Source organism: Lactuca sativa, chromosome 4, assembly GCF_002870075.4.
Source record: "Lactuca sativa cultivar Salinas chromosome 4, Lsat_Salinas_v11, whole genome shotgun sequence".
Taxonomy (NCBI): Eukaryota; Viridiplantae; Streptophyta; class Magnoliopsida; order Asterales; family Asteraceae; genus Lactuca; species Lactuca sativa.
Genome location: NC_056626.2, coordinates 238,221,382 through 238,241,134, shown reverse-complemented (window position 1 = coordinate 238,241,134; position 19,753 = coordinate 238,221,382).

The window sequence follows — 19,753 nt, the reverse complement described above, 5'->3', positions numbered from 1 at the left end:
ATCTCTCTCCCATATTACCTCGATTTACTTGCAAAGAAGTACCCCCGAAGCCCCGGTATCATTCCCGAGCCCCGAAGCAAGTCCCGAAGCCCCGAAGATCCCGAGAAGTGCGATTCTCGAGCCGAAGCTCTGCCCGCGAGAAGCCAATTTTTGTGAAGATCTTCCAGATCTACCGAAGAATACTACTTCTATAAGCCGTAGTGCTGTCCAATCATCTTCTAATCAAGTGAGTGTATGGTCACTTTCTTCTAACACATAAATATTAAGTATTTGTTATGAAATACGTGCTATGTGTTTATATATTGTTCTTTATTTGAGATGTTGGTGGGATGGATGAACTATATAGGTTTTAACGAGTTAAATTGTATATGTATTTTGTAACTATAAATATGTTGGGTAGGACATGGGTAGATGAGATCCGTGAGTATGGATCAAATCAAGAGATTAGTTTAGATCCGTGAATAGGGATCAAATCAAGAGGCTAGTTTTAGATCCGTGAGTATGGATTAGACCAAGAGGTTAGTTTTAGATCTGGGAGTATGGATTAGGTAAAGAGATAAAACTTGTTATTAGTCCGGGAGTATGGATTAACACTAAGTTAATTGTTATTAGTCCGGGAGTATGGATTAAGACTAAGTTAATTGTTATTAGTCCGGGAGTATGGATTAAGACCAAGTTAATTGTCCTTAGTCTGGGAGTATGGATTGGGCACAGTTATTGATCCGGGAGTATGGATCAGATCAGGATTAAGGTATAGTTAATTGTCCCAATTCCGGGAGTATGGATTGGGTAGAATTATTGATCCGGGGGTATGGATCAGATCAGGAGGTTAGTTAGGGATCTGTGAGTATGGATTAGGTAGCTTTAGATCTGTGAGTATGGATCAAGGGAAAAGGTTAGTTTTAGATCCGTGAGTATGGATCAGGTGAAAAGGTTAGTTTTAGGTCCGAAAGTATGGATCAGGTAGAGAGATTAGTTTAGATCCGTGAGTAGGGATCAGATAAAGAGGAAAAGTTTATATATGAGATTTTAGATCGTGGCGTTGTGAGGATCGATGTGGTGGGATAAGAGTTGCCTTTATATGGTGAAAATAGTAAATTTAAGGTAGATAGATATCCATCCTATATGCTCACCAGGCTCCCAAACCTGACCTACTCAGTTTTCTTTGTATCACAGGTATCGATATGAAAACATATTTCACAGAGAGATTTAAAGGAGATATAAATCATTAGTGTAATTAAATGTAAGTTTTGTTTATGCTTATATGTCTGTATCGGAACATGACATCTCGAGGTTTTATTATTAAATGAAAATACATTCTTTTTGATAAATGTTTTGATAAATTATTATCATATCTTGTTTTGGGAAAAAATTCCGCAACCGTTTTCTTTAAAAGATTACTCTGATTTTAAAAACAAAGCATAAACAAATCGGTTTTTTCTGGCTGTGAAATTGGGGATGTCACATAAAGGGAAAAGCTCTTGATTGCGGCTGTAGAATGAAAAAATATGCACTTTTAATTTTTATAACATTTTAAACCAATAAATAAGAACTTAAAAATGAGAATGAGAATGAGAATGTGATGAGACTTCAAAATGGCGCAATATATATATATATATATATATATATATATATATATATATATATATATATATATATATATATATATATATATTGGATGGATAAGAAAACGTCAATGAAACACATCCAACATTTATTTAGTTTGGATAGATAATGTAGAAAGTTTAGGATATGTGTTTTAAATTTCAAATTAGGATAATGTAAAATTTTGAAAATTCATATATTTTCTTGTCATGTCCATTTAAAAATTTTTGATTTTCAAAATTTATAATTTAATAAATACATATTGTAAATCTAAAAAATAAAATTTTAAATTATAGTATTATACTTTAATTTTTCCTGTAAGAGCATTGTTCTTTGGAAAAATTGAAAGTAACATGTTGTAATGAAAATATTTATCTATGTAATGGTTGTCCAAATAATCGAATAAAAAAATATATGAATGACCACAAGAAAATACAAACTTACTTTTAGTTAAATACTAAAAGTATTAATGATAAATACTAAGTAACTAAGCCTTTTATTAATACCCAATCTTAGTTACTAAGTAACTAAACCTTTTATTAATACCCAATCTTAGTTACTTAGGAAAATGTGAATAATGTGCTAAACCATGAAATTACACTTTGCAATTTGTTTAAGTCAGTTAGTGGAGGATGTGTGGTTAACCGGCACACTAACTCGTATTTAACAAGGTAGGCAAAGGGTAACTTAATGTTTATCATAGTATCAATGGAGCGTGTGTGGTTAACCGGGGCATCGATTGAGGGGTAAACACTTAAGGGTACCAAGTATATTTGCATGGTTACTTCATACCTTGTTTTGTGATCCTCAGCATCCCAGTCACAAAACCTGAAGGGCACACTCAAGATTGAAACATGCCATTGAACAGTTCAATGAATCTCAAAGATCTAGGAGTTTCAAAACCAATTAAAACATAATAATACATTTCGTTTATCTTGGTGGAAATTGGTGAATCGTCATTCACCTACCTTCAAATATTTTATAGCTTGGATGACGGCATCCCTCTTCCAAGTTATAAAAGTATTGTGTTGGGTCCTAGCCTTAATATTTCATATTGGCTGATATATTAAGGACTTTAAATCAACTATCTTGAATATCTCCCAAAAAGATGTCTGGTTTAGACATCTATGATCTTCCCAAATCTCTTGAAACAAGCTTTCCTAAATGTAGATGATGTCCCATGGAAATCATAGTTCTTTCACCTACTCCAATTATTCTCCCTAATCCACAAGTTCTTGAAAAGTTTAAGGTCACTCAAGCCCTATTGGCAAGTAAAGGTCTATGTGTGGTCACATCTTCGAGATGTAGTCACATATTGACAAGCCGGGAGAGTTGGGTGTCAAAGTCTTGAGAAAGTTGGTGGTTCAATCACTTTCTATGTCACGTAAGGAGCTCCTTTAGGACTCCTATGAAACAGAATATGATAAGACCCTTAATGATCTTATCTATTTTCTATGATCAACTTCCTAAAACTTTATGGACATTAACAATAATGACATTGGATATCCTGTAAATCTCTTTCTTCCCAATGGAAAGGGATCGGCCATAGTCAACTCGTTTGACCAAATGGTAATGAGAGAGGCTAAGTCTGAGATAGTCTCATTATCAAGGGTCCATTTCCAAAGGAAGGAGCATTAGTTGCGAAGCTGCCTGATTTTACCTAAGGATGTTTGACTCTACTTCAGGTAAAATCCACTATCTAACTCTGCTAAGTTTTTATTCTGAGATTCTTGATACATGATGCAACTGGGTCACATGTTAATGTTTTAAGAATCAAAGAAAAGTAAAGAAACTTAAAGAAATAATATGCTGAATCTGATTGCGTAGATGGATTTCTATCGCGTAGTTTGAAAATTGGATTCTTGAGCTACTTCTTAGGAGTTATGAGATATTGCTTAGGAATAGATAACAACAAGTTTTCATATGGATTGTAAGGATAAGTTCTTCCACAAAGTTTTTAAATTTAAAAGGAAAATTTCTCATTTTATTTATTTTAAAATATCCTTACAATGGCATCTGTGAAATTTTTGTTGCTTATAAGATTCCATTAATAGCAAGAGTGGAAATATGAAATTGATTCTTTCATTTGTGGTAATGTCTAAATTTACCAAATAAGGAAAGATTTTCATCACCCAAGTTTGAATTTGACCGGAACTTGGAATAATGCAAGTTGTATAGCATGATGGATGAGAATTTTTCATCTTTGGAAAATTAAGACTAGTTCCTTTTTCACATGTATATGTGAGTCAAGTGAAGGACTTAGGGATCGAGTACACATTCTTGTGCACTGGTCAAGTCCACCATAAAAGATCGATAAGATTATTCATCATAATTTACTAAAGATCAGTAAATATGGTTATACTTACAAGCTTAAGTGTAATTCTGAGACATTGGAAAAGGTTCCAATGTAAGGGCAGAGCGAATAAGAAGAATCAAGTTAGGCAGAAAGATAAAAGTTTCTCAAATCTGAAAAGATGGGAGAGTACTTTAGTATCAGTTTTTATGATCATCTTAATGATTAAGAAGAGGAATATTGAATTGTTGAAATGGTTAAAAAGATGAGTCATACTTCGTTTCAAAAACAATTCTTAGAGATATACTCTAAGAATGTAAATTGAGTGACATGTCTTAAAGAAGGTTTAAAACACTTGTCAAATGTAAGAGTAAAAGTTTTCTACTCTTGTACATTTGAAATTGGTAAGTTGTGATGTTTTGGATAAAACAAAGACCAACTAATGCCAATTGTGTGAAGTGTTTGTCTAGATTAGAATCCACACTATCTCTTTAATATCTGACAAGAAAGTCTTATATATCAAGAGGACAGTGGGAGTCTTAAAGGTCTTGAAAGTCTCAAGAACTAATCAAGAATAGAACCTGAAGTTCTTCACTAGCACACGACTTGAGGTTTATAACCTATCGTGTTGACATATTATATGCCTATTCTATTTAAAGTTGGCTTTGCATATGAGTTCTTAGAGATTCTCAATTGGTTGCACAACAACTTGGAAGCAATGACAGGCCCTTGAGTTGCCAGGTGGCAAGAAATTAAGATTGAGTTCAGTCCATATGAGTTTGGATTTGACATTATGCTTGTCTTGTGACTATGGTTTTGAAAATTCATGTGGATAAGAACACATACACCATTATGTTTCTCTCCGATTCATGGAAATGATGGTGAGGAAACACCTTCACTATGTAGATTTTAGCTAGATAGCAATTATGATATTTGCATTCTCAAAGTCGTTAGTGGAGCGTGTGTGGTTTACCGGCACACTAACATGGACTTGTGAGAAGTTGCAAAGGTCTAAACAATCAAGACTATCATTACGACATCCCTTTTCATACTTCTTAAAATTGTTTAGACACACATGTGAGCTATCTAAGATAAGGTGTATGATTATGATTATGTTATATCAAAACAATCTACTATTAGAAGTCTGAACTTTGGGAGCATAAGTGTTATGCTAATAATCATCATGTTAGTGGGAGCATGATAATTATGATAAAGGTTGCAAGTAGCAATGTTAATTATACAAAACAAAAGTTTCAATTGGGAAAGAGTTGTTTTGCTATAATTAAGGGAGAGGAAATTATACTTCATCTCAAATCAAAAAGCTTAGATTGAGGTTTTAATCGTATCTAGTCAATGATATATATATATATATATATATATATATATATATATATATATATATATATATATATATGAATTTCATGTTGGAATGGCTCAACATAAGGAAATTTTGTATATGGGTCCATTATTTGCGTTCTAAAATTTAATTATGATTACCGCATCCGTTTTCATAATCTGAATTATGAGAACTTAGCAAATAGAAATGGAAATGTTATAGCAAAAGACTGGTTTAGTCTTTATGTGAGACATCTTGAATCGTGTCCCATATGCTTCAGATATATGATCGATTACATGTGCTACATTCATCCGTTCTAAAATTTTCCAAATGCCTGGGGCATTAAGAAGGGAAAAGGTCTAGAAATTCATATGACTAAAAGGATTAAACAATTGTCGAGGACAATCTAAGGTTTACCAATGATTGGTTGCTCAAGGACAGTTGGAAGTATAATGATAATTCTGGAAGGACCATATTGACATAATCTGAAAGGAGACAACTCTTGTTCAGAAGTGATAGTCAAAATGGAATCTGGAAATGTTTCATAGTTAGAAATTATTCAATCTGTGTAAGATTAGGAAACTTAATGCAAGAAGGATGTTTCCAAGGAGATGATCTCCTTTGGAATGCTCTGTAATGGTTGTTGTCAAGTCTTTCTGACTTTGTGCATAATCATTACAAGAGGATCAATGCATAGAAGTTTAGAATCTAACAGATTTCAGTAAATGGCATGAATTTGGAATTCTTGCATTTGTAGTAAGGATTTGGGACTGTGAAAGAGGATCATTGGAGTTATGATCAATTGATCTAATTCACAAAGTGAAGATCATAGACAAACATAGTATGCATACTTGGTGTATGGCATGACTAGTGTTTAGAAAACATAGTGTACATGCTTCGAGCATGGGACAACTATTGTTTTAAATTCAAGAATAAAGTTGATAGCTGAAACAGTATACAATGAATAATGTGTAATCATATGGTGATAAATAAAAGGTGTTTTATTTATGTTCATAGGTTTTGATACCATATTGGATTCAATTATTCTTGTGTTTCATTTTGCATGTTTTGACTTCCAGAATAAACTAGGTTATTCTTCCAGAATGACTAAGTTATTCAAACCATCCACAGTCAGTCATATGTTGGAAGTAGATATAAATCAAGACTGTCATGGGTTGGCTTGTAGAGGTCTAAGATGTTGGACAAAGGGCTTCAACACTCATGAGTACTCATAAGTTCTGAGTATTGGATTCAGCCCGCGCTCATTGGAATGACTTCATGGATTTTATCACGAGTGATCATGAGATGAGAATATCTTATATTATTCAAACCTAGAGATATGAGTTGCTACTATGAGTTGGTTGTACATTGATTGCACAAAAACGCATTCGGTAACTCGGTATTATAAAACGTGCCTTTGTGTATGATTCAACGAGTAGTAGAACAAGCCATATGAGTCAAAGTTTACCCATTCCTTTTACCTTCAGGATAAAAGCGATATTTGTGGGCCCCTCGACGATTTGATGATGACAAATGGAAGTGCTCGGCCAGGCCAGGACTGATTTGATTTGTTCAATTAGTCAGTCGTCATAAATCGGAAATTGGGAAACAACAAATGGACAGAGAGAATGATTATAATCCATGTCTCAGTCCATATGATATCTAGAATGGAGGAATATATGATCCCTTATCTAATGGACAAGTCATTGTCAAAGGTCAGAGTTTATCGACAAGGTCAGAGTTCGACAGAAGCTTTTGAGAGCTACGATTGCCAGTCTGTTCTTGAAGTCACACGCAATAATAGTCTTAGACTTATCCAAGTGGGAGACTGTTGGATTAATGTCTAAGTCCATAACTATAATTGGTAAGACTTGACCCGACCCGGCATGGTCCATTTGGGTTGCATGGCATCATGCATTTGGATAGACTATAATGAGAGAAATAACATTTAAGGTTGGTTAATATATTATATGTTCTAATATATTAATAAGATTATTTAATTAGTATTGATCAAGAATTAATCTAGGATTAATTAAGTGATTAGAAAAAGACTAATTAAATATATGGGTTGATTGTGTAAATCATCCATACTTATATAGTGGGCTAATGCTCCAGGGATTATCTAGTTGGGCTAAAACCCATATGATGCTCCATGGATGCTCAATGGTGTTTTTGTACCCATGGATCATGGAAATGAAAGCCCATGTCAATTAGGGTTTACATGGTGTAACCCTAACTATATATGCATCTGATTCTTTACCAAAATCAGCACTAGTATCATTCTAGAGAGGGCTAGCCGATTTTCATGAAGTGCAGAATTCTCTCAAGTCTTTCCAAGTGCATATGATGTTGTGTGAACCATTTGAGGTGTCACATTTAGGGCACTAGGCACTCAAGCTTCATGAAGACAAGCTACATCATATAAAAGGTATGTATTCTATCCATTTGATTACCCAAGTATAAAAGGCTGTATGTTAGATAGGGTAATACCTTGGATATTCATATTTGCATGTATAATAGAGAAAACATATATCCAAGGTATTTAGGGTTGCATGTACACTTAGGAGTGTTAGAATGCTCAAAACCTAACACAACCACCACCGAAGCCAAAGAATAGAAATCTAGACTAATAACGAACATCCACAAATCTCAGGAGCAACATGCTGAACAGAAATGCCAGAGGAACACGAGATACATGAAGAATCTCAAAGAAAGAAAACAGTTTTTGCAGTCCCAAAACCCTAATTATGTTCACTCGAAAAAGGTGTCCAATCCCAATGCAAGAAGCAAATCTCTTTCATGCAAGCATTGCCACACATGTAATCAAACAAACCGAAAAGGAAGTTTCAGTCCCAACTCTTACTACACAAAGAACCAAAAGTCTAGTTCCGGTCCTGGACCTCATGACTCTCACTTGCAACCGAAACCAAATCCGGTGAAAGACATCAAGGGAAAGGAAAAGCTCAAGTTGACAAGAATGCAGCTAACCTTAGGAAACAAAAGAAAACCTCAACCGAAAAACAAACTAACAATAACACACCCCAACAGAAGCAGGATAAAAATAAAATCAAGGTTTTCACCATTAAACGAAAAGATCAAACCACATTAGTAAAATGAACATATTTGGTCGATCTTTCTGTTGCAATTCACTATTTTGTAAAAGACTAACTAGTCCCAAGAGACTTTGGGTTCCTAAATCTGCTTAATTTTTTGCAGGTTATCAGTGACGAGTAGTTCGATGATGAATGGTATATTGACAGTGGATGCTCTCGTCACATGACAGGAAAGAGGGAAGAGTTAAAGTAGTTTCGGTCCCTTAAGGATGGTGGATGTATAAAATACGGAAACAACTCATATGGCATGATCAAAGGATATGGAATGATAACAAACGGTGAATTCTCGATTCATAAAGTAGCTTATGTGGAAGGATTGCATCATAATCTAATCAGTATCTCTCATTTAGTAGTGGGCAGTGGATTGAAGGTTTCGTTCGCTAATGAGGGTTCAGCAATAATTGAGAAGAAAATGAAGAAAGTCATATTGAAATCCATGCGAAAAGGTGAGATGTATCCTCTGAGTCTCAACCCAATAAGAGGAAAGCCAGTTGTATGTCTGCTGACAAAGGCAAATTCAGATGAAAGTTGGTTGTGGCATCGAAGACTCTCGCACCTGAACTTCAAAGATATTAATAAACTGGTGTTTGGGGATCACGTGTGAGGACTCCCTGTTCTCAAATTTGACAAGGAACATCTGCGCTCTGCATGCGAGATGGGCAAGCAAAGCCGAAAGAGTCAGCCTTCTCGTATCAATACAAAAATCATCGAACCTCTTGAACTACTACACATCGACCTATGTGGCCCTTCGGCTATCGAAAGCATCTGTGGTAGTAAGTTTATACTTTTTATTATAGGTGATTTTTCATGCTTCACCTGGGTTTTGTTTCTTAAACAGAAATAAGAAGCAACTCCAAAGCTGAAGATATTTATCAAGCAAATTGATGTATAGCTGCGAAAGGTGGTAAGAAACAAAAGGAGCGATAATGGTCTGGAGTTCAAAAATAAAGATTTTGAAGAATTTCTGGCAGAAAAGGGAGTAACTCACAACTTTTCTGCTCCATACACTCCACAACATAATGGAATTGCTGAAAGGCGAAACTGTTCATTATGTGAAGCAGCCAGAACCATGCTAACCTTCACTTTTCTTCCACTATACTTCTGGGCGAACGCAATAGCTGTTGCATGCTAAACTCAAAATCGATCCTTCCTCAACAAGCAGTTTTCCATCAGACCATATGAGATCTTAAATAATCGCAAGCCTAATGTGAAGTTTTTCCTTGTGTTCGGTTCAAGATGCTTTATTTTCAACTCAAAAGAAAACCGAAATAAGTTCGACATAAAAGTTGACAAAGGGATTTTTCTTGGTTATTCGCTTACTTTAAAGGCATATAGGGTTCTCAATAAACGCTCAAAGAAGATTGAAGAAACCCACTATGTAACTTTTGATGATAACTACATGAAGAAGATTCAAACAAGCAAAAAGTCCAACGAAAGACATCTTTCATGAATCAGGTCAAGTCTCGGTTCCTATTTCAAATTTATTTGAGGAATATATGCTACTCTTTGATGAACCAGAGAGGGCAGTTGACTCGGAAGCGAAAGCAGTAGACAACTAAATCGATCACTTGAGGAAGATCATCAATGAAGCTACAAAAGATATGGAAATCGAACCTCAAGTCAACAAGCAGACACCAAGCGAACCTATTGAAACAGACGAAAGTTCAACTTCAACTGTCACTCCAACAGGAAACTCTAAATCCCAGGGGGAGGGATCCTCTGCACCAAAACCAACTGAATTACCTTTCCATGGGGAGAAACTAGTATCACATACTTTCACTCATGAAAGTCCAACATAGGGGGGGGGGGGATTCTGATAGAAATATGGGATACACTTCGCTGTTTGAGGGGGAGAATGAAAATACAAATGACAAAGAAGATCAATCAGAAACTGAAGAAGAAATCAATGCTGAATTGGATCCCGCTTACTGTCCAAATTACCCTTCTCTCATAAAATGGAAAAAGGATCATCCTAAAACTCAAATCGTTGGTGAATCATCTGAGGGTGTTCTCACACGCTCTCAACAGAAGGCGAAACAAGCTGCCTTATTCTCTCAAGTATAATTCTTCATGTTTAATTCGGTTGTCTCCAAAATTGAACCGAAAACAATAAATGTTGCTCTTGATCATTCTAATTGGGTGCAAACTATGCAAGATGAATTTCATGAATTTGAACGAAATTGTATTTGGAGGCTGATTCGCACACCAAAGGATGCATCTGTTTTCGGTTTAAAATGGGTTTTCAGGAACAAGTTAGACAAAGAGGGTAATGTGATTCGCAACAAACCAAGTCTTGTGGTCACAGTGAAAAACATCATTCGATATTTTTAGCGAACCTCATCTCTCGGTCTATGGTATCCTGCTAATTTCGGTTTCTCTGTTCAAGCCTTTTCTGACGTTGATCTAGGTGGGTGTGGATTAGACCGAAAGAGCACAACTGGTGGTTGCTAGTTCCTTGATGGCAAACATGTTAGCTGGCCATCAAAGAAGCAAACTTGTGTGTCTCTTTCCACAACCGAAGCTGAGTACATCGCTGCAGCATCATGTACATCACTAGTCATTTGCATCCAAAGCCAACTTTGAGATTATGGCTTAAGTATGAAGAAGATTCCCATGTACTGTTAATCTGAAAGTGCTATTCGAATATGTCACAATCCAATGAAAAACTCAAACACTAAACATATTGCACTAAGATACCACTTCATTAAGGACCACGTTGAAGATGGTAATGTTGAAATTCATTTCGTTCGGTCCTCTGATCAACTGGCTGACATATTCACTAAGTCCCTACCGGAAGCAAGCTTTAGTAAAATTCTACAAGGCTTGGGTATGATGGAAGCTGAGTCGGTTTCGGAACCCTTTCCATTTCATTAAAACTAGAGAAGCAAAATAGAGCAAACGCTCGGTCTATTTCGGTTTCGGAATTTTCGGGGATTGAAATGAACCAAACGCTCGACCCATTTCGCTTCATCTTTATGAAGTTCAGTTTCGGTTGTATCTATTGTATATCTTTTTTCTTACTAAGTATTTTACTTTATTTTCATTACAAAAACTTCAAAAATATTTTATTTTCTGTTTTTATTATTTTTCAGAAAAATCCAAAACCTCAAAAACATTTTCTTTTTGTGCATTGTTTCGTGTGTGTTTCTTTTCTTTCTTAGGCTTGATGATCATAGTTGTTACATCGTGTGGAGCTAGGGCAGGTATGTCTATTTACATTTATGTACTAGTTAAGAGTCCCTAGAAGCATGTTGCTGCATGTAGACCGAAACATCCTAGACTCTGAGTGAAGCCTTAATGATTTGATCTACACCCATCGTTTCCTCCCAAATAGGCTGAAAAATTCACTCAACTCATGAGCAACCTTACTCTTCTGACATTGAGTTAAGAGTCTTTTGCTTTGTCATTCTTAGTTAGCAAAGGTACTTTTGGTTCTTTAACACCCTCATTTTTCTCCATCACGTTTCGTTTCACAATTGTAACCCTTGAGACTCTCAGCAATTACCACTGAAGTTTATGGTTACACAACATCTGTGTTCATGATCTTAGATACGTTCACCACGTGCTGAGTGAAACCCAAAATCCAAAACCATGAATGAATTGATGGTGAACACTACCATGTTCAAGCTATTACTTGTTACCTTGATGGAATCTCTTTTTATTTTTGAGTGATCTTTATGAAATCGTCTAAAACTAAGATGTTTCTTCCCTTAAGATCTAGTTTTATTTTTGTTTTTCAGATTCCTCATAATCCCCTAGTCATTTTAAATATTATCCCACCTACTGGTTCAATAGGCCACGTCGGTCTCACAAGTACTTCATCCTACTTTTGGTCTTATTTTAAGTATCGAAGTTCGGTTGAAGATAAACCACCCACTATGGCCTATACAAGAAAAGATGCCTTTCAATTTTTCTTTGCAAAGATTTGATTGTATTTTACAAGAAACCACACAAACACTTTTTGGTCTCTCTTGAATTTGAAGGAGGAGATTCGTGCCTGGCATCATTTAGTTTATGTCTTCAAAGACATCACATTTTTCCCACACTCGTGTGGCTTTATTTCTTGTTAGTTGACACACTCTTGCCCAAAAATCTTTATGATTTTCCAAACTCTTGTTTGTGGTTCTAATGCCGATTTTCAGATTTGTGCTTTCGGTTCTAAAGGCTAAAGTGGTTTACTTTCTTATGGTGGAGCGAAGTTGGTTGTACTTGACTTTGATGAATTGAAGAGACGGTAATCGAATAAGAATTCCACATGGGATAAGATTTGGGCGCGTGAATTTGAAACGTTTCCTATACCCACGCTTGCTGACTTAAATCTAGGAATTCCAAGCTGTCAAATCATGCTTTTCCAAGCACCATTTCAGAGATTGTATCATCATAACATATGATTCTTTCTCTCTCTAGGCAATGGTATAAAAGGGGTCTCACACGTACTGTACCTTTTCGCTTCCTTCAACCTCTCTCCTGATTGCAACTGTTCATCTTCCTCTTCTCTGCAACAATTGCGGACTCATCCTCTATTCAAGAACAAACCGCTTCATCTACTTTGCTTTCTATCAAACCCAATCAGAACCTGATTATTCAACCGAATCCTTTCGTTTATGATTCATATATTCTTCACGTGGTAGAATGTCTCAAGTATTCACCATTAGTGATTGCTCTTAAACAAATTGATTCGGTGCCCATGTCCCTTCTTTCTTAGGTATATTCAACGGCTTCATACGACAAAAACAAAGAACAGATCTTCTTTGAAATATTTAATCACAAAAACCTCTGTATCCAAGACACGATTTTGTTCCCTTCTAGGGCTTGCCACTAATGCCTCTGTCATCTCACCAGATGGGCTACACAGATGTTCTTACAACAGTGATAAAATTCAAGAAGTCATGTTTACCTCCACAACGGAATGGTCTCTTTACACTAATCTACAAGGGGTTGGCAGAATGGGTTGCTGGGTCAGATGAGGCAAGTAAGGGTTTCATGACCATCCTTTATGATCTCTACAACGGAATCCATTTGGATTATGGATCTTTGATCTAGTCGCAGCTTATACAGTGCCTCAACTCTTCATCAAAACATTCTGAGATATCATGTGGCCATTTCTGGATGATAATCACATGTCGGGCAATTGAGAATTTTTTAGATTCTAGTAATGACGAATGCTCTTCTGTCTTCAATCACTACGTTTCAGACAACGAAAATCATCTTCTCTGATCGCACGAAGTTTCTGTATGTCGGTTCTATTCAAGAATCAATGCGACGTTGTGTCTCAAGTGAAAGTAAACTAATGGATGAATACAAGAAGTTGACACCTTCGGGTACACACCAACTCACTCCTGAGATGGAGAGTGCCTTGGATGTAGCTAACAAACCAACCAAGAGGGGGAAGAAACCAGACTCCAAGAAAACTGAGACCGAAGGTCCCTCATCTCCGAAAAAGCGTAAAGCTGATAAAGTTGCACCTTCGGCTCCCCAGAAGAAAAAGCTAAAGAAGATGGCCAAACGCCTGAAGGTACCTTCACCTGCTGATTCAAATGACGAGGAGAATTCAGCTGAGGACGAAGAGGAGGTTCACCATGAAGGCTCACCAAAGGACAACACTCCTCCTCGATCCCCATCTCCTCAGGTACAAGATAATGTTCCTACTCCTCCCCCTTCTCTGAAAGAAACTACATTACCAATCACTACTGCTCCCATTCCACCGTCAGTCACTACTCAACCAATTTCTACTGCTCCACTACCACCTCCAGTCTTCTCTCAAGCAACAACCACCACCACTGGACCTTCGGTGAATGTCAACGTATATGATACCAGGGCACATACCGTTGGTGTTTCAATCCCTGTTATCACCAAACCACCCTCACCATCTTGTTCAACAGAATCTGAGCCTATTTTGGGAGGCGCAAACTTTGAGTTTGACTCCACTTATTATAGTCCCTATCGCCTTCCCAGTGAAGATGATGACGAAGCTCCACTGTCAAAGCAACATTTGCAGAGTCTTCATGACAAACTTGATAAACTTCTTGCTTCCCCATCCACTTACTTTGATGTGGTGTTGAAAGCTTTTCTTGATACTGATATACAGCAATATACCTCTTCTATCGACAAATCAACCGATGCAGTAAAAGCCTCTACACTATCTTGCCAGAAAGCAACATTAGAGGTGACCGAAGTGGTTCAAGAATCGAAAATCTTTTTGGATTCGTTCAAGAGACATGAAGATTCAAATGCAGCAAAAGTAAATGCCTCTATTGATAATCTTTCCAAGTCCCTTCAAGAAGAGAATATCAAATTGGATAAAGTCCGTTCTAAGCTCAAAGACGATCACAATTCTCTTCTTTCTTTATTCAACTCTCGGCTTAAAAGGCTTTAGGTTGATCTAGCCATAAACAATAAGATTAAGGCTGATCTTGCTCAAAAGACTGTCCAACTAGACGTCCAATCTGCTCAACTTGCTCATGCTCAACAGGAGATTGTGTCACTTAAGACTGAGCGGCCAGTTCTTAAAAGTTATGTTAGGGATGTTTTTTTCAATTCTGAGCAATATTGTGAATGCTCATGATCATGTGCTAACCCTCACTATCCGGAATCATTTGACTGCCAAACTTCTTCCAGCCATTCAAAATTTTAGTCAAATTCAAGGTGTTCTATAACCGGTGGTCAACCCGCAGCAAGGGGAGAAACTCCAAATCCTCCAACCCTATCTAAAATCATTATCCAAACCGAGCTGAAGGTGAATGTAGCTTCGGGTTCTGATTATGAAAAGTTGAAAGGTATTGTGGATGATGATGATGATGACGACAATGATGTTGTGGGAGAGACAATTGTTGAGGCGTTAAAAAGGAGGAAAAGGGATAAGGAAATTGATGAAATTTGAGAATAGCTAGAGTAGAAGAACAGAAAGAGTGAAAACTGAAAGAATCTCACGTCACGTTGGTTTGCAAGCAGGCTCTTTTTCCCACCTGGACTAGGGAAAGACTAATAAAAGAAGCGATTGAGTCTCCTAGCATCCATTGGTTGGTGCCGGTTGCCTCGTTTCATTATGCTAATATGAGGGACTCGCAGTTTGATATGCCCATCACTTGTCGGGCATTTTTGTTCCACTACTTTGATCCTACAGTCGAAGTCCCTTCTCCTCACCCGAAGGTTGATAGAGATTTGGTTGATTATTATCTTGAATTTGCTCAGCCTCAGTACATGACATGGAGTGCTCAGAAGATAACATCTGTCAAGGTTTTTAAACCAACTGCTACTGGAAAATTCATAAATGTGAAGTTTAGGGTGACACAGGGTTCGGATAACTCGGTGTATATGATTACATTGGCTGATCTTCCAAATCTAAACCCACATGACTGGATTCTGCTGTTCAACATTCTGCTCACTAGTCAAGAAATTTATGAGCTGATCCTTGATAATATAAAAAGAATGTTGGCTTCCTATATCTATGAAGTTGCTAAAATGGATCAGGAAGTGTCGACTGTTCTAAGAAAGAAGCCAACATTAAAGCCCATTGGAAAGCCAAGTGATCTCAACAAGATGAAAATGGGTAAGATTGATCCAAAGCATCTCACTGTCATGTTCACAAGAAGCAAAGGTGAAAAGTTTCTTTTTTGCTCTTGTTGACAAACATTTGTTCTCCACTTCCTGTTTAGAGCATGTCCTTGATATCACTCACAGATGCAAACACAACAGTGATTCGGACAAGAAGAATTTTTCTGACATGCTTCGGTGGTATATACACTTTCGTCAAACTCATTTGGCCATTATACTGAAGGTGTTCAAGACGGTGAAGAAGTTTTCTCTTCCTCAACCGAACAAAGGTCTTGCCTCTATTGACGCAAAAGGGCAGATTGTTGGGATTAGCATCTTACGTCGTATGGGCTTATTTTTTAACATTTTGATTACCCGGTTTGTGCCTGTCGAACCGCGATTTATGCATTAGGGTTAGCGTATATAATATGCACGCATCTATAGTTTTGAGGTTAACGTTTTCATTAATTACAATAGCATTGTAACCCTAACCACACCTCTATAGTCGAAGTTCATCATCGAGCTCTTCTGAGGTGTGCGATATTAATCATTCAACACCTTTGGTTCATTCTCGTGTTCATTGCTTTGTTATTTTTGTTAATCTGTTCAGAATCTATCGATCTTATAGCGCAATATTCTCATTAAAAACATATAAAATAAAAGAGCGAGAAAAGGAAAAAACTCTCCTTGATTAATAGTGCGAGACTGGATCGACTGATTGTAGTGGGTAAGATTTAACATCTCGAATGTTACTAGAAACTGGACTTTGTCGGTCCTGAATGTTCCAGAAAAGTAAAACTAAGAACACTGACTTCAGAAATGTGGTGAAAATATTTCAAAATAATGTAATGACAGTACCACGATGTAGGAAAGTATTGACCACGTCGTGGCATCGAGTGTGAGTACTACTTCACCGGTATCTATATTGGTTCCACAATGTTGCAAGGTGATGTCCATGCCATGGGGATGAAAGCAACTGCTTAGAATCGTGAGTAAATGATTCTCCACGACTTGGAAATAGTGCCACCACATTGTGGATACTACATTTTAGAACTAGAATACCTTCAAAATTAGTTAGGTATATGGGATACTCCTTGTAATAAAAATGTCATGTAGCTCAAAATAAGATCTATGAACTCTCCAAATGTTTAATAATCACTCACGAACTCTGCACGCACCCAACACTTACAAAAAGTTCTGGCTGTTGATCAATATCTTAAAGTTCTTTCTTCACAATTTTTTTATTTAACGCTCAACTCATTCTCTGCTTAGGCAATCCTTCGAAAAAAATAAAACACGATCCTAGGGTAGTATTAAGGAAATAAAAATCATCCGAGCATAAAATTAATAACACACTAAATTAAAACTAAAACGAAAACTAATTTGAAAAAGAGGTGATTTACCATCAGAAATAGATCGCATATTAGAACCATCTTCAAAGAAGGAATCGACACCCCATGCTTCGAAACACAATCACGAAAATCAAGAGACCGTGTCATGGTAAAGATTAAATCATGGCCTTGTTCCTATAAATGATCTTGCTCTCATTGTTCATACTAGCTTTCTGCTAACCATTCCTTTAGTTCCTCCAAATTGTCTTCTGCATCATCTCCTTCATCATCTCGCTCAAGTTAATGGACCACAAACCTCAAGGAAAGCATCAAAAGCATCGAGATTTCGATATTACATAATAAACAAAATAAAAATAAAAGTAAAACCTAAATAACATCAGTTCTCACGCCGTGTGAAGGAGATGTCATGTCGTTGTCCCTGTAAATGTAGAAAAACAAATATTTTTTTCGTTTTTTGCCCAAAAAAGGATCCATTAACTAATGGCAGATACTTTCAACTGAAAATAGTCGTTCCCCACCAACGACACCAAAAACTTGATATGTTTTAAACTCACTAAATATTTAGATTTATAATCCCAACCAATTTTACTAGCTATAACACAATATGCAGTGTACCCAGTCGCATAGTACTACAGTAGAGTAAGCAAGGGGTCGATCATAAGGAACGATGATCTTAAACAAAAATCTAAATATTAATAATTAAACTAAAAAAAGAACTTTAAATGGGGGGGGGGGGATTTTATCTTATTTTTGATGTTAAAAAAAATTAAATTTAACACACAATTAGTAACAATTTTAACCAAAGCAAACAACTTGAAAACAATTTTTAATCATGAATAAAAGATACTTCCATTTATCTTCAAATCACCCTTTTTGCTATGGTCAATTTCAAGATGATGGATTAATTTCTTTGGTTATCATATTATAATTTACTAGTTATAATTATTCGAATACCTAGCATACAATTGGGGTCCTGATTCGCACCAACTGCTGCGCGCAGTCGATCACTGCTCCATTGGGGCTTAGCCAATCCATACCGATAATAACCATGTTCCTCCGCAAAGGTATGGGAACCTGATCCACCAGATAATGCTCCTCAAATAACCTCAGCACATAATCTCGGAACACCATCGATGCTCGCACCGAACAGTCATCTGCAATCTCTACATCTAGGGGGCAATCCAACATGCCTAAAGACTCGGAAAATCTCTTGCTGAGCGCAAGAGAAACAAACGATCGGGTAGCACCCGAATCAAACAATACCTGAACTGGAATACCGTTCACATAGAACAATCCTAAACCAAGCACATACATATAATATCAAAATCACAACAGCATATCATAATAGCATAAATAAGAAGTCATACCCGTCACCACATCGGGTGCAGCGCGTGCCTCCTCGGTGGTCAACTGGAATGCCTGGCTCCTCACCACTGGAGCCTCTGCCTTACCCTACCGACCATCAGTGATCTGCAGGGTCACTGGAGCTGGCGCCTTCACTGGCGCTGATGTTGTTGTCAACTGAGGGCAATTGGCCTTCTTGTGGCCCATCTGGTTGCAGTGGAAACAAAGCAACTCAGACGTCTGAATAACCAGTGCAGGGGCAGTACAACCCCTGTTAAAGTGCCTCACCTTGCCGCACTTATAGCAGCCCGAAGATCCCAATCTGCATGCCCCCTCATGTGGCCTGCCGCAATTCCTGCAGCGGCCCGGTCCCGACTGGCCTTTCGGCCTACCATCTGATCCCTTCGGCTTCTTCCCTGAAGCCCCTTCCGTAACCTTCTCCTCCTCTGTCTTCCTCATCCGGATGTGCTCTAGATCTATCTTCCTCTCCCTTGCCCCGACAATCATAGAGTCCAGGGTAGGGCATGCTAAAAAACTAACATGCTCCCGAATATCAGCTCGTAACATGTCATGATAGTGGGTCCTCCTCATATCCTCATCACACGCGTACTGGAGCACCAACAACACCCTCTCCCGGAACTTGGCGGTGATTTCCGCCACAGTCTCCGTCTGGCCAGCTAGTGAAGCTTAAGAGACGGCGCAAACTTTGCCCTAAACCTGGTCACAAAGTCCGACCACCGACGGACTCCCACCAATCTCTAGGTCGGTCTCGTAAACACCATGCTGCATAACTCACCTTCGACCCCTCAGGGTAGAAGCTAGATAACTGTGTAGACTCAATGTATGCAATCCATCGCCTGACAGCTTTGGGGTCCTTCGCCCCGTGAAAATCCGGCGCACCACTGCCCCCGAAGTCCTTAAACGACAGTGTGTGAGATCCCGACTGGCTAGATGCCATGTCGCTCTTGAATGCCTGGAGGCGATCCTCCATCAACTCGACTATCCCTTCCTTGATCGACCCGAAGATAATGGTAGTCGACTCAAGGATGCCTCTGGTGATCTCTGACGCGATGAACTCGCGTAGCCTCTCATCTGTTGGCTCGGAACCTGATCCTGAACCCGAACCCTCTGCAGAACTGCCAACCGCTGGCCGCTGACGTAGTACCACCATTCTGCA